At 42.8% G+C, this 11,744-nt stretch overlaps 1 non-coding gene across 1 annotated transcript; it reads right to left on the reverse strand.

Moving 5' to 3' along the window:
• Window positions 1-3,710: 3,710 nt before the first annotated feature.
• LOC146865908 (small nucleolar RNA SNORA26) lies at window positions 3,711-3,839 on the reverse strand. Its single transcript, XR_014977659.1, has one exon. It is a non-coding gene; the product is annotated as a small nucleolar RNA SNORA26 (small nucleolar RNA).
• Between the last annotated feature and the right edge of the window lie 7,905 nt (window positions 3,840-11,744).

Below are 11,744 nucleotides of genomic sequence, written 5' to 3' on the forward strand. Positions count from 1 at the left end.
CGATCGAAGAGAACAAGAGTGCCTTGGCAGAAGTACGCTTCACCAGAGTGGGCATACTCAGTGACTGATGACAGGGTTACTGGCCACGGGACGGCTGAGATCGATCACACTGGTCAGCAACTCTCCGTTTCTGAGAGTGGAAGTGTTGTTGAAAATCCCAGGATTGGAGATCGAAGGAATATTGACCATCAATATTCCGAACCCGCCACTTCTGAGTATCATCCGTGGTCTGATTCTGGAAACGCTGGACTTCCCAACCTTTGCAGTTATACCAGCACCCCAAGAGTTGACAACCCTTAAACTTGAGATTTTGCAAGGGGTCTTACAGCTGTTGGGACCCGCAGTTATCCTGGACTGAGAGTAAATTGTTGTATATAAAGTTTGAAAAAGAAGATAACCTAGGCCTGAGTGGAAGAAGAATAAATTTAGGGATTTTTTCCGTTGGATAGTGAAGAAGAGCTAGGGAAGCCTTACGGATCTAAAGAAAGCAAAAGAGAAACGTTGGACGTTGCTAGAAGTTCCCCCAGTTAACGAAAGCAACTGAATTGAACCTTGCTGGATGAGAAAAAGACTTGTAGCAACAGAGACTGTGCTGAACATTGAGAACATTCCAAAGATGGCGGAACCTGGAAATACACACCGTAGAGCCAAATTAGTGATAGGCACACTGTTAGGGATAGTGATAGCCGTCATATTTGCAGTGGTAGTGACCTCATACATGGTGGCCCATAGACAGGAGGGGGAGGTTCAGGGAACACCCACACCTACCACTCAGAGACAGGGAGGGGTCACTAGTAGAGATCAGAGAGCTCAGATGCTTGAGGAGAGTCGTATGTTTCACATAGATTTGTCTCGAGCTGATTTTAAACTCAATGCTTATGCGAAGCTGTTGTATGAGTATGTCGATGCGATGGATGCGAAGGATTGTTATGTGGGCATGCAGTTGCCTGCTTCGGTAGATGAGGGTATTAGGTATCATCATCTTCCATTGACATATGGGATTTCTTGTAGCTTATTGCTTAGTTTGTTTTACGACAGGAGACATTTTGAGTATTTCTTTTCAAATTATGATACCGTACTTCCTGAAGTTCCGGCATACAAACATCTGAACAAGTATGATTATTACAAGTCAGAAGATAGACTTCGGAAGTATTTCATACCGACTGTGAAGCTAGATACAGCTTATGCACATAGACATAACTTGACATGTTGGTTGTCCGAGACAGAAAAGAAGTTCATAGCTCAGATAGAGGACAGGTACAGAACACTGACTCAGACACGGAATACAGGAGATAGTCCAGTGGATTGGATTGGATGAGGAGAGATTGCATAAATCTAAGGGAAGTTATGAACCAATTGCATTAGATGAAGTACAGAAGGGGAAGTTGTGTATTGCTCGTCCTCAGACTTATTATGAGAAGGTTCCAGTGGGACAGAGTACGTGCGATCATACTTTTACCTTGGAGGAATCTGCTAAGAACTTCTTGCAAAGTCCGGTACAGGTGATTCCGACCGTATATTATGTATGTGGGAAGAATGCCTATTTGAGACTGCCTGCGAATTGGTATGGTTCATGTTACTTGGCTATCATTTTCCCAAAGATTTATCATGCTGAGGATTTAAGGTTGCTAGAGACGGGACGTCATTCGAAAGTACGTAGAGCTGTAAGTGCAGGAGTAGTGATTGGTGATATATACGGAGCGACTATACCTAGTTTGGGCGTGGTCCTGAATGATGTGAAAATCAGAAGGTTGGCGACTGTGGTGGATGATTTGTCAATGAATTCGGCGAGGTCATTGTTGTTGGTGAATGGAGAAATGTTGTCGATACGGAATATGGTTTTGCAGAATCGACTTGCGTTAGACGTATTATTGGCAAAAGAGGGCGGAGTCTGTAAATTACTGAAGGTCCAAGAATGTTGCATGTATATTCCAGACAATAGCAAGGATTTGGAGAAATACATAGATAACATCACGACAATCCATAAAGAAATATTGGATTTGACAGAAGAGAATGTGTGGGAAAAGATTGGTCAAGGATTTGGTCGAGTGGGAACTTGGTTTGCGAATCTGGGAATGGGATTCCTTGGATCAGTGCTGAAGCCAATAATAATTGCAGTGGTTTGTGTGATCTGTTTGTGGGGACTTGTAAAGGCATGGAAATGGCATAGCGGGACTAAGGCCGAAAGAGCCCTCAAAGCGAATGAGCAGAGAATGGCAAGAATGCAGGATCGTCAATATCAGAATCTTAAAAGGATGGAAGAGATTCGACAGAGTGGAATGATAGTAACTGCCGTTTAGATTAGTTCTTGGCACAAGGGAAGTGAGGAGTAATGGTGTGATGACAGATGTCATCAAAGGGGGGAACTGATGTAGCGCCTAAAGAGTTTGAAATTTGTAGGTGTGCATCATACTCACCGTTAGTTGGCACTCGCATATAATCAATGTATATTCAGATGTGTCGTGCGAAATGTATTCAGAATGTATCAAGCTGTATCGCAATATAGAAGTGCTAGAGATGTGTAACCATAATGTGAACGTATTCAGTGAAATGTGTAACGAGTAGTTTCAATGTATTAGGCTAAAACGTGTACCCGATTGAATTAACTCATGTATGTAATTTATCCACGTATGTGAAAGTAAAAGTACTAATGGTAGAATGTAATTTAATGGTGTGTTTAACCTGGTAGAGGCCCGAATTCACATAGGTAATTCAGAAGAAGGGCCTGGAATTTCTTATGTTAGCTGAGTGCGGTAGGCCGCAAGTGATTTATTCTAGTAGAGGTTTTGGGCTGCAGTAAATTGCAAAGTTAACAGATGCGAAGTATTTCTCCATCCCATGATCTCACCGCAGGTGCAAGGACAGTTGGTTCGTTAGTAGAAAAGGTCTTTGTCTAACAGTTGAATTATGGAGAAAGCCAGACATGGGAGTGCATTGGAATGTGCCAATCGCAACTCCTCGTGCCGACGGTGTCTGGGACTCAAGGCCAAGCTGATGGACGATGGAAGATGGACAGCGCGGAATGGAAAAGTACAGAAAGAAGACCTGGTTGAGGAGGTGTGTCGAAGGGCGTGTTCTATGTTTTGGGGTTTCGTATTAGGGACAGCGCCCCGAGGGTTGAGTAGATCAGAGTAGCCCAGAAGCAGTAGAAGAGAGTAGTCCAGAGCAGAGAGAAGAGGTGGGCGAGGAGCTAGAAGGAATACTTTAGATTGAATTCTCACTAAGTGAAGACTTCTTTGGGAGTTTCACTTCTGACACCTTTTTTCCGATTTCTTGGGTCTCAAGGGAATGCTATGTAGGGATGTCATCTAGCATAGAGTAGGGATAGAGATGCGTTGGTTTAATGATTCCTAATATCGACATTGGCTTGGTAGTCATCTACCTCATGCTTTTAGAGCTTGTGCTTTTGTTTGTATTCAGTCGTATGCGGATTCTTCGTAGAGTAGCATTTGTGTTAGTGCCTATTTACCTGTTGTGTCTTGTATTAAGGTGCTTGTATCTGCAGATGTTTTTGCTGATAATAAAATCCCGAGACCAGTAGAAATTGAGTTTGAGTCCTCAATTATGTCGAATTGCAGAAGGTATTCACTGATAATTGTGTTTGCTCCCTCCACGCTATTGGGCAAGTAAAAAGGTTCAATCGGCCAGAGTGGGTTCTTGGAGACTAATGGAAACAAGAAAATTGGGCCCCAGCAGCACTTAGCATGAATTAATGTACCTCACGACAGGATCCAGAGAGTGCGAATCACCATCTCCAGGTTTTAGTGAGAAATGCTCTTTCCCCTTGTGTTCGCCATTACAAAGCACAATATGCTCTGAATGCGAACTTAAAGGGAGTCACAAGATTCAATGAAACGTGCACGGTATAAAAGTATAAAAATAAAACCACTTAACCAAGCACCAAGAACAAGCTATAAGTTAAATGGTGCTTAATGTAGTTGTTTAGTAGAAAACCTTGAGGGGTGCTCACCACAAAAGAAATGTTTTAAACAACTACCATAAAACTAAACCATTCCCACCCACGTGGAACACATCCATCACGGTCCTTTGAGAAGATGAACGAAACCACTGACCTTACCTTTTAAACTCCCTATAATAACAAGTCTCGGCGTAGGCTCAATAGCCTATGATTTTGAGCAAACCACTTAATCTCCCTGTGCCCCGGGACAGCGTGTCTCACAGGTAGCCAGGATATATACAAGCACTCGGCCCCCTCTGGGGCTGTGTCCTGTGGCCTCAATCCCACTCACCGGGGCTCTCCAGAGGCAAGGCTTGGAAGCTTCAGGCTCTTCCTGCGATCAGGACTCCACCGTCTGGACACCAGTGTCTCGTCAGCTGCACGGACGCCACTCTCCCAGCCACATGCAGGACACTGCTTTGGGGCTTTAGGCCACGCCCCCAACCATAGGCATTGGTTAGTGCATCCTGTGGACATCTTTTTACCGGAGTACCTAGATCTGAAATATGGCCTAGGTGCAAAGACATTCCCTCGTGCGCGATGATTCACAACCCCATACAAATGAGGAATCAGCACAATTACATTGCTCAGGAGCTAACAATGCACACATTCAATGGGTATTGCAGAGTTCACCGCACAATAGTCTGTGCTCCGTTGGTTTCTATCGAAGTGCTGGGCGGGCTCTAACAAGCAGTAGCTAACTCCCCTTTCCGCCCCATGTCACTGGGCTAGTAAAGTAATGGGAGTGCAATTGTACAAGTTCATATAATGACTGCTACAATTCCAATTATACAGAATGGAGAATAGGAGCCTTTTGAGAACTCTGAATGATCCCAGAGTAAAACATTTCACAAATCCCAACCAGATTCTCACTTTCCATTTACTGGAAAATTCAGTTCAATTACTACTCTAATTCTAGTTAAGTTGTGACTGAAGGGAGAGCTTGAAAGTGAACTGGTTTAAACCTTGACATATTTGGAATTAGTTAGCATTGTAGTGTCAAAAATGCATATGCGAGGTTTGTTGCTGCCTTCATATTTTACTCCATGAGAGTAAAGGCTACTGTTTCTCCATCTACACTTAGAAGGCCTCCTAGATCCCCATCACATACACATTATTTACCCTTTAGTACCAAGTTAGCTTGCTCCACAGGGAGAGACCTTCTGTCCAGAAACTGACTTCAGGGCAGCTGTACAAGCATTGGTCCTCTCTAGTAAAAACGGCGACAATGCCTTGCTGGTTAGAATCCCGGAGACCTACCTGACTCCATTGCAGAACTCATTCATACTGTGCCACCCCTCACCAAAGGCCCACAGAAATTCAACCAGAGGAATCTAACACGCAAGAGGACTACCTTGTTCCAACCTGTGGCATGTATCACATTCGAAACACATTCAATCCACAAGGCTATAGAATACAACACCCTGCACTACCTCGCAACCAAGATTAAAAACTCAAGCAGAACGTGGACAACATACAGCAGAAGCATCTCAAAGCTAGAAACGAGGAACTGCTGAAAGACAAATGCCAGGTGCTAAGCCTTCTCCTACTACATGGTCACAATCATGAGTCCTACACCAGTTCATGTCCACCAGGTCAGTCCCTTTCTCCATTTCCAGGAATATCACAAAATTCATCTCTTCGAGGCTCAAACTGTTGCGTCATAGCCCCTCACTACCTATCTTTCTGTTGTGCCCAGACCACAAAATGCCACTCTTCCGTCCTATGCCCTCCTTGGCATAGCAAGGGCACCTTGCCCCCTTTGTCACTGTATCCCGACCACTGGCACCTCTTGTAACATAGCATTACAGAGCTCAGTAGCTTTACAGCTAGGATTGCACTTCACAAATCAAATAAAACATCCAAACATGCATACTCCATTCCCCGGACACCATTTTTCTGATCAAATATGAGCAGAAAGATAATGAAATGGTATCCAACGCTGTGGCTCATTTAAGCTCTTTCTGAGAAATTAAATGGAGAGCCTGTATTTATGTCAGACCCCTTTGTTTTGGGTATGAACTCCAAGTGTACCCAGGGGGCCATTGGACAATCTTGTAGGGGTTACTTCCCTATCAGCATGGGTTATCTATCGGATTCCTCTGAGCAAAACAGTGATTCCATTTCAGATATAAGTTCAAAAGAGTGACTGAGTGTACCAACACCCATAACCAGTGATGTCTCAATTCGAGCCCTATGCCCAGATGAAAAAGGAAACTTCTCTTGTACTGCCACGCATAAATGTGGGCACACAAATATTCAAATTGTCAGTCGTATTGCAATAAAGCCTTTTCAAATAAGTCATTAAACTGAACGTTGACACAACAAACACACTCTTTGGAGAGGAAGCCCGTTAATATCTGTAACATGTACTAAGACAGTTTTCATAGATTACTCTGACATACACCTTGCAATACACCAGTGTCTGCACATATGACAGCAAACAATACGTTGAGTCTGTGATTAGACGTCATCATATGAAACCCTACTTCTTCGCACTAGGCATAGCTCACGAAAAAACACCCGTGAGGTAAAATTATCAACAAGATGGCAGTGGACTGTGTTTTGAAGTTTTGAGCTTTAGGTCATGCTAATGTATATTCACTACATAATAATTTCACGTTCTGCATATTTTAACATTTAATCTGTATTAGTATTAGTCGCACAGCGAGGGTCGGAGTTTCTAAGATGCAGTGTCTCCCAAAGAAATACATTGCACCTTGTAGTGTGCACCTCGAGTCAATCATTTTGATGTTTAAGGTAAGGCTCTTTATTTTTTAAGGTTTTTTTAGAGGTAAAAAAAGGAAAAAATATATAAAAACGTACAGTGCTTACCATAGGGAAGAAAAATACAACTCAAACGTGTTTAACAGGCAGAGAACATTCCAGCAGTGGTATTGCAATTATTTACTCGGAATAGTGTGGAGAAGTAGTTATCATCACCTAAAGAGTACCACATTAAATTAACTAAGCCCATTGTTATGGTTTTAATCAACTAAAACAATAAAGGATTTTTGAATTTGAATACCACATATGAACAAGTTAAAGTGAGCCGAGAGGAGGTTTGAAAAGCCCAACTGTACGACTTGACTCACATCGCGACGCTTCAGGTCCGAGCAGAATGGCAATGCCTGCTATCGAGAAGCAGGCTGCGTGTGCTTGATTCGGCGCCTAGAAGCAGAGAAGTAAAGGTTGTTCTCGAGATTAGCTGAAACCAACATACCTCCCTGGGCACCAGTAACCAGTTCAAATGTGGGAGCAAAGAGAATGAACTATAACACAGGGTTGGGCTTGTCCACCACACACTGACTAATATAACTCAGTAAGACATTTAGGCTGACCAGGATAACGCAAACAATATCCACTGAAATATAGTGTATGTCAAATCAAGGTAAATACATATTGCGGATCCCCTGAAAACCTGATTGGGGTTAATAGTTGGTGGGCCAAGTAAGCCAGCCCTACTTCGAGCGGTCTTCTCTGCACCTCGTTGTCTGTCCAAATACCATTCTGCTTCTTTCGGGGTCCGGTATGAACCATCTGCATCTGTTGATCTGCAGTTTCGATGAGGGTTGGTCCTAAAGTTATAATCTCTGCCATGCGGTGACACATTTCCTCCGAACCATAACGCAATGTTCCCGTGCGGACTGGCTACTCAAAAGACGCTACACAATAAATTAGAGATTTTGGGCGACTTAACAAGAGATAATTCTGTCATTGGTTTTGTAATCAACAGGCAGATATCAGTGGCCATCGCAGCACTTGTTGTTCCTGATGGAGCGGGTAGTACAAAATTTTGTATACCCCCCTATTCTGCATGTTTATACTAATTAGACTGGGGAGACTGAGTTGTGAATAAAAGCAAGAACTCACATCGACTCCATGAAAAGTAATACAACATTTTAATGGTGTGGTGATATAATCACTAATGAGGGGATTGATGGAGCGGGTAGTACAACAGTTTGTATATCCCCCCTATTCTGCATGTTTATACTAATTAGAATAATCTATTAATTATAATACTATGAATGTGTTTGTGTGAAGTTTAACCAACATTACTAATGTACGAAACATACGTGGGATTTGCATTTTGCATGGCTAAAATAATTTGCAATTAACATATGTACGCATACTAATACTAGGAAAATAGAATATCGCATGATATAGGTTGCTTTTGTGACATTATCGTATGTTGCACCAGATGACATCAATGGGTGAATATGAACGCTTTAAATGTCGCCATACGCTAGATAATTACAAGCACATAGGGGAATTAGTGAGGGTTTAACATTTTATTAGTTATTTCCATGTTTTAATTACTTTTTGTGTTTGTTTCGTTTAAGTTGTCCTTTGGGCCTAAAATCATGATGTCCGCCTGACTAACTCGGCGCGATGGCCACCATTCCACGAGGTTTCAGACGAAGTGCGCCTGCGCCAACCACATGTACCATTGGCCTTGACATGACCTATACTTGCACATCTCTGGTCCTTGACCCAATCTTTGGGACTGACGACTAAAGTTGATGACTTAGAGGACGACCAATAGCCAGAATAGGTAAATATGGTGTTCTGTGATTTGCGTAATGATTAATAAATTTACTAGACCTCACAAGACTTCCTCTCTCCTGCCGGCCGGCCCGCCTACGTCCAAGCAACCCATGCCTGACTTCCGGTGGCAGCCGTAACAGTTGTGACTCTTCCCTGAAGCACAGAAACGTGGGGTAGGCTCCCGCCAGCACAAAACATGTGGGGTGGGTGGGGCTCCACCACAAATGCGGGGTTGGCTCCCGCTTCCCTCCTGCAGGGGCAACCACGGCAAACAAGGCAAAGGCTGGGCCCCCGTAGCGGCACTAGCACGACCAGGAGTGCCTGGAGGTGGGCGGGGCCACCAAGAAGTCACGGACTGTGGAAGGGAGGGGGAGAGACGGGGATAAAAAGGAGTCTGTGCAGTAAAGGGGCTGATAACCATGGAAGGACACAAATGATGACATGGCCATCATGGGGAGGGACTAACAAGCCGAAAACCAATCAGAATGCAGCATTTAGGATGTAAGCCAATCCAAAAGATGCGCGGGAAGTGGGCAGAGCTTAACCCCTTCGACGCTTATGACGGAACGGTTCCGTCATGCACGTCGGTTGGGCTGTGCTTATGACGGAACCGTTCCGTCATGGCCCCGCCCGCGCTCGGAACCTTCAGCACCGCGCGGAAATCCGCGCAGCGCTGAAGGGGTTAAATGAAGCTTCCCTACTATAGTATGTACTGCATGTCTCAATGAGACAGCGCAAGCACTGCCTAGGCGAGACCTAAAAATGAGTAATGAACATAGGCCCTGTGCCATAAGAGAATGCCCAAATACACTTCTTTCCTAACTATACCTGATTATATTATTACAGTGCAGACCGAGTAGAATTCAAATAAAGAAATTGATTTATGCTGATTTGATCTTGGGTAATTTCTGCTATTTTGTGTTTTACAGGTGTGGTGTTTGATATTACACCATCGTGCAAGGTCACGTGAACGAAGCTTTACCAAACAAAAGCAGCTACTATTGTCATGCCAGGCACCAATTACTGAGCAAACTTCGTTTTGAGGCGAGTTTTTTGTACATGAGCAGACAGTCCAGGCAACGTTTTTTGTGTGAAATCGATTTATTTATGTATTCATCACAGAATAAGTGCCGTGCAAAGTCAGGCTACTGCACATGCAGGAGCGCCTTTCTTTTCCTAGCCTGAACGCTTATCCCTGCTTTTGTTGAGGTATTTTTTTATTTTGCTGTGGGAGCCTGGTGTTTAATACATGCTGCATTATCCACCTTAGGGGTTTTGCCAGTTGCTGGGAAAATTAAGGGGCATATTATCAAGGACGGAGTTAAAAATTATCTCCGCTTTAGCGGCAGAAAACTGCCGCTAAAACGGCGATAATGGCCTTAATAATATTATCTTGTGAATTTATATAGAAACCCAGGTTCCCGTGTGAACATGGGCTTCTATGGGAATTCTCCAGGGCCTATTATCAAGCCGATTATCGCCGCTTTAGCTGCAGTTTTCTGCCGCTAAAGCGGCGATAATTTTAACGCCGTCCTTGATAATATGCCCCTTGGTATTTTCAGTTCGGTGTTTTCTAAAATATTTGGTGTTGGCGAAAGTGCAGGTACCAGCTTTGGGGCATATTATCAAGACAGGCGATAAAATTATCGCAGTTTTAGCGGCAGAAAACTGCCGCTAAAACGGCAATAATGGGCTTGATAATATGCTCTATGGCATTCCAATTGAAGCCCATGTTAGATGTGAAGGACATCTAACCTGAACTTCAATTGGAATTCCATAGAGCATATTATCAAGCCCATTATCGCCGTTTTAGCGGCAGTTTTCTGCCGCTAAAACGGCAATAATTGTATCCCCTGTCTTGATAATATGACCCTTTATTTTCCTTTTTATGTATTGTATTATTTTGTTTTGTTTGATGCGGATTGCGGAGTGTCCTAGAGCTTGGACTAGTGAATTCAGCTCGTTCCCATTTGAAGATTGAGGGATACGTATAGAGCATTTCCAAATAATCCTTGTTTTTTAGTCCAGATAATTGATTATACTGTTGTGTTTTGTGATTTTTGGCGCTATGCCTCCTATGCAGCAATGATGTTTTTCTCAGTTATTTTTATGGAATTTTCACCTTCTCATTGCTGCTGAGCTGGAGCTACTTTAAAGTCCTCTGAATGTCCTTGAATTCATGCCCAATATAGATTATTTGTTGTCTCCATATGGCTGGGCAGAAGGCGCTCAAGGAATCCAAGCCTAGGCAGCCAGACGTTTTCCTTTGTTCTTAAACACTTCTTCCTCATGTGCTTGTCCAGCATTTTGTATGTGTGTGAGGTGGTTGATTAATGTGTATCTTCTGCAACATTTTAAAGTCTTTGACTGGGTACTTGTTGCCTAGGACTGTTTGTGTTTGCGGGCATTATAACGTTTATTTTAATCAATTGTTGTCACTTTTATTTTGCTGTGCTCTTATTGTTTTCTACCTTACTTGATTTATTATATTATTGTTGCTTCTTTATTGTGGATGCGTATGCCTACAAATGTGACTAAGCACATTTTGAGTATATTTTGTTCAATCGTGTCCCTGCGAGGTTGCAGGTATTTGTCAATTTTGTGGGGAGAGAGGGCTCATTGGCAGACAGGCAATGTTGTATTTGTTTGCCATGCCTCCACCTTAACATCTGTTTGCTAGTTCACCAGTTTTTTTAAACCAGTGAGTGTCACACAGGCCACCATTTAATATTGCCTTCTTCCTTGCCGACACTGTAGAAAACAGGGGATGCCACTATGAAGCTGGAAACATGGTAATTCGAACAAATTAATAGTAGTTGTTCTGTGAGCTATTCTTGAAAACGTCTCAGTCATTTGCAGCACTTAGGGGCAGAAATAAAAACTGTAAAAAATGATAATAGCCATAGGAAATATGAAACTAAAGTAATTAATAAATCACGCGAAGGGCTCAAGTGATCACACAGTGTGGAGAGTTATAAAGGGTAGAAATGTGTCTATGATACAAAAGTGGCAATGGGCCCTAGAAAAGGTTATCAATGTACATAAATATTAATAAATCAAGACTATCCAATGCAAACTGAGCATCCAAAGAGAATTGTGAGGTTCAATCATAAAAAAACGTCCAGTTCCCCAATTTCCATTGTTTACAGTTTTGATTATTTACCCTAAAAGCTGTAAATGAACGTGATTGCACATTCAACGAATACCTAATAAGGTATTTTAACAATATTACATGGAA

The sequence above is a fragment of the Triturus cristatus genome, chromosome 2_1 (assembly GCF_964204655.1).
Source record: "Triturus cristatus chromosome 2_1, aTriCri1.1, whole genome shotgun sequence".
Lineage (NCBI taxonomy): Eukaryota > Metazoa > Chordata > Amphibia > Caudata > Salamandridae > Triturus > Triturus cristatus.